Below are 4,782 nucleotides of genomic sequence, written 5' to 3'. Positions count from 1 at the left end.
CCCCGTAGCCGTGTTGCCATTCGTATCGATCTCCGGCAGGCAGCAGCGGCACGGTAATGTATTTGGACGACTTCCACGTGACACCTCGCGCCCGCTCGTGTATCGAGGTGCCTCGCAATCAATGCGAGAGCTCGGCCGCAAAGAGAACAGGCGGAGTGCAGCACACGTAGGGAGCATGCGTAGGCGTCTCTCGCTCTCTCTGTCTCCCCGAAACCGCCCCGGTTTTAATATCTTCATGACCTTTCGCACATTTCGTGTCTCTTTCTCTCTCGTTCGTTTCTCTCTTTGGCTCTTTTTCTTTTCGCTCGCTTCCCTCCCTCTCTGACTTTAGGATGAAACATTTGCGACGAGAAATGTGCAGAGATTTAATCCTTTGCACTCGACTGTCCCCTTAGAGGGGACATCGTAAATGTAGCAAATAACTCGAATGCTCCGTCTAAGGAGACACGAAAAGATTGCGGGTAATTGTTGAGAAAAACTTATGCGAACAGAAAATTTGTTCGAACGCTGTACCATTTTATGTTCATCTCGTGAATAAACATGCTCGAGTTGCCGGTGATCTGAGAAATCTTTTCGAGTGCAAAGGGAACGCTCGCGCGATTGCGTCCCGTCGTGGCACGTTTAATAGCGAGGAGAACGCGTCGAACAATATGAGAAACAAGTTGCTAAAGATAAGCGAGCTAAGGTGCGCGTTTGTCGGAAAGGGGTGAAGTACCGGGGCACGCGTATACTCGCCCTTACCTTTACCCTATTCTCTTCCGTAGCTTCACATCAGGAATAGCAGCTTTGTCAGCGGCGGGATGGGGGAAGAACATGTATAGTTAGAAAGCTATATCGAGTGGCGCCGCGTAGATATTTGCGTTATTACTCGCGGCAGAAATACATTTTTCTCTCGAACGTCTTTTTATGATACGGGATGTCCCGCTATTTCTCGTTGAATACGAAGCGAGTTCAGATCAAGATCAGGCAAATTGGGGATAGACCTTCTTTTTGCGGGCGCAGCGCGGAGCTCCTCGCGAAGAATATCTCGTTTCTGCTGCTTCTATCAATTTTTCTGCGTGCGTGCAAAGTTTCCTCGTGGAATTTGATCAAGGGATAAACTCGAATCACGGGGCTGCATGTGGCGTTGCCTGATCCATTGATAAATCGAAAATCAGATTGACGTAGCTAAAAACGGAGAAATCGGAACTTTCGGGAAAAATGAGAAAAAAATTTTCAAGAGAAGACTTCGTGGCTCATGTTCGAAATGGTTTGCGATAATTTATGGAAGCGCAAGCTATTGTTTTTGCCTTATAGGACGATACATTTCTCGCGCGGGAAAATAAACTTGGCAGCGTTTCGTCGATGCTTACGTTTTTTGTGTTTTCTATTTCCCATACTATTGCATATTTGCCACGAAATATTTTTATCGTTAGTAGTAATATCGAAACAGATGTTTCAAGAAGGAAAACCGTACTGTATATGAACTACATCCGGTTACGAATAGGTGCATTTGCTATTTGCATAGTGGAAAACGATTTGTAAGCGCCATGATAATGATTTGTAACGCGAATAATGCGATGAAGACGAACCTCATTCCAATAACTTTTATTCAATTGTAATACATGGTCAATCGAGCTTTTAAACTCTGACTTGTTGAAATTAATATTATTATTTAATAATATTTGAAACAATTCAGAATACTCGCGAATTTTCTAACTTCAAGTGAAAACGATAAAATCTGACAAGCGACGTGTAATAATAATAATATTGCTATTCATAATAATAGTTATATGTGGATAAGCTTTCCGTTCGTTTAATAATATCCCTTCTGACGAAGTCGTTACGCGCGCGAATAAATTTTCCATTAACGCGAGTTAAGTAAAACGTTTCAACTGGCGCGATATCACGGGTGTCAAACTAAAGCGGTTCTCATTTCTATTAAAGCTTTTCCGCCTGGAAAGCTTTGCTTACTCGACAGAACTCACCATGGAGCTGCAAGGATACTGCGCCGAAATAACGGAAATGCACGATGAACGTTTCTTGAATGCAACATAGAATTTAATCGGATGATCGTCGTTTCTCGTGTCGCATCCTTCTTATGCTTTCAAATGTTTTCAACTCCGTCCAATCCAGTCCTTAACTTTGATCTCTGTATTATCTCTGTACAAGTCAATTTTCATTCATCTTGACTCATCTTTTTGACATGCGATCATTCCTTCCTCTACCATCTGCTTGTTAAAATTCATCCAGAAACGGCCTTAAATCAGCCACCATCAGGGACCAGAATTAACTTTATTAAGAATTGGGATGATCCTCAGCGAATAAAGCCATGAACATTGAGACTTACTGTCGTCTTGCATCAAGGATAAGTCCCGGGTGCAGTAGATAAAGAGCGGTCGCAAGAGCATTTTGCAGTGCTGCATGGGGACTCGGAGTTGAGAGTCGAGAGCGTACGAACTCTTCGAGTTTCTCGAGAGAGACAAAGTAATTTCTTTAGTACAGTCTTTTTACCGCGTTGCTTATCCGACCACTTTGAGACTCAATTACGAATAATTTCCGTCGATAGGCCTCCTCGCGCGCCCCGAAAGTCAAGAACGCGCGCCTTAAGCCGCGTCCGTGATCCTCGTTACCTTTTTCAGGCAAATTTATTCATTGCCGACCACGATGGGACACTGAGTAATATCTTGAGAGGGCAGGATAAGAAGCCGGCTCTCGTTCTGCTCTTCTGAGAGACACGCCAGGGACAGATGCGGTTCAGATGCTGGAAATTCATGCCGGACGGCCGTCGTAAGATCGACGGATTATACGACGTGAATTTTCTCATTAGGGAAAAAATTCAACATTGGATAGAAATTCTTGATTTTAGACAAAAATATGTCCTGTCAAACTCATCGCTGAATCAGACACAAGCATGAATAATGCCCGCGAGATTACATTAATATTTACTATAAATAAAGAAATAAAAAATATACAAGAAAGCTACGGAGAATTTATTTTGAGAAATATCTACGGCATTTCCCAGATCGTCTTCGCGGAACGGCGATAATCCAAATTGAAACGTGCACAGCCCGATAATGGATTAGCCGGATGTTCTCCGGAAATTTCAGGGGACTATCATTTTGTCGGGCGATTACTCTCACGCCGATGTCCGGCTCGCGCGCGCGCATCCAGCCGACATCCACGTTCCTGATACGAGCGATCTAAAGGTACGTACGTTCCTTTCCTCCGAAAAAGAGCCAATTACTTGCCGGACGATCGCACGAGCCAGAATCGCGCGGGCGGACCAAGAGATGGTGCTTGCGTTATCCAGGGTCGGATACTGCAATGCAGCTTTCACCTCCCTCTTTCGTTCCCTTTCACTTCGCCACCCTGACTCTCTCGCTCGTCGTGCTCCGGCCAGGCCATCCCAGCCCACCGCCCCTGGCCACCATCGCTCGTGCACTTCCATTTTACGTGATTCACCCTTCTCCCTCTATTTCACTCGACTTGCGCCTCGCTTTCCTCTTCAAATGTCACCCCGTGGACGATTAACTTTTGCGCTACCGCCCTCCCTTCCTCCTTCTCGATCTCTCGCATTTTCTCTCTTCCTTTCTGTCTTTTTTTTTCGCTTTCTCTGTCCATCTCACGTGCCCTTTTCACGGCCGTTTGATTGGAGCGAGCTCTTGACCACGGACTGGCCATTAACCACTCACCCCTAGCCTTCACGTTGCCGAGTGTATCTTTTATACTATTCTTTTGCCGCTTCATTGTGGTTACCATCGTGTGTGGTCGACGTGCACTTTAGAGTCCCGCGCGTTAAAATTGACGACTTCTGTTACAGTGTGATTCTAACATTAAATTATCACGTGATAATTAGTTTTCAAATTCTTTCCTGATATACTGTTTCATTTGAAATTAATCGACAAAAATAAAAATAATTCAACAGAACAGCAATTAAAAATTATAATGAAATGTTCGAGTACGGCAATTTTTCGCATAAAATGCCAACTACTTTTTGCGTGCGTTTATCGGCAAGAACGTGGTATTTTGAGGCGTTGCGCGATCGCACAGGATGCCGTAACGAAACTGGCGCCACAGTTCGATGAATGACCGGTGACGGACGAGCTCATAAAGAAGATGGATAGGGAGTGCCAGAAATGGATACGTCGGCGATTACCTCGTGACCGCTTTGCTATGTGCATCTCGCGAAAACAATGAATCACACCGGGCTGCTGTCGTATAACAATTATGTTCTTGTCTGTTTCTTTCTTCCTTTCTCGATTTTGAGTATCGTCATCTTACTCCTCATTAATATTAATGCTTCGATCGTCACAGCGATATGATATCATCATAAATCCCATCTTCATTTCCTTCGAAGTCATGACATTCACATATGATTTAAAGATCTCGCTTTCTGCTTGATTTGCATTACCAATGCATAAATGGAAAATAAACTGATTGCTGACGTTCAACACTCGAGCGCACGCAGACGTCATTCGCATACGTATGACGTGCAATCTGAAAGTCTTAATAGACAATAACTTTAATAGTCATCTAATGGTAGTAAGATTTCTCGCAAAGATGTCTCGGCTTATAAAACACCATTGCATTTAATTTATCCTGTTCAAAAGGAATAATTTATAAGAGTTATTATTTTCTCCTGCTCACACCTATCGAGCCTGAGGTAAAATTATCAGTCATCTCTGTAATTGCTCGAGTCACATTCGCAATTTATTGTTTCTGATAAAACATCATCGCCAGTGTCGCGTTATCCCGTGCGCACGTGGCTATTTGTATGGTACGCGTGGTCGTCACATGCGT

The sequence above is a fragment of the Ooceraea biroi genome, chromosome 3, assembly GCF_003672135.1.
Source record: "Ooceraea biroi isolate clonal line C1 chromosome 3, Obir_v5.4, whole genome shotgun sequence".
In the NCBI taxonomy this organism is placed as follows: domain Eukaryota; kingdom Metazoa; phylum Arthropoda; class Insecta; order Hymenoptera; family Formicidae; genus Ooceraea; species Ooceraea biroi.
Note: the sequence above shows the minus strand (reverse complement) of the source record.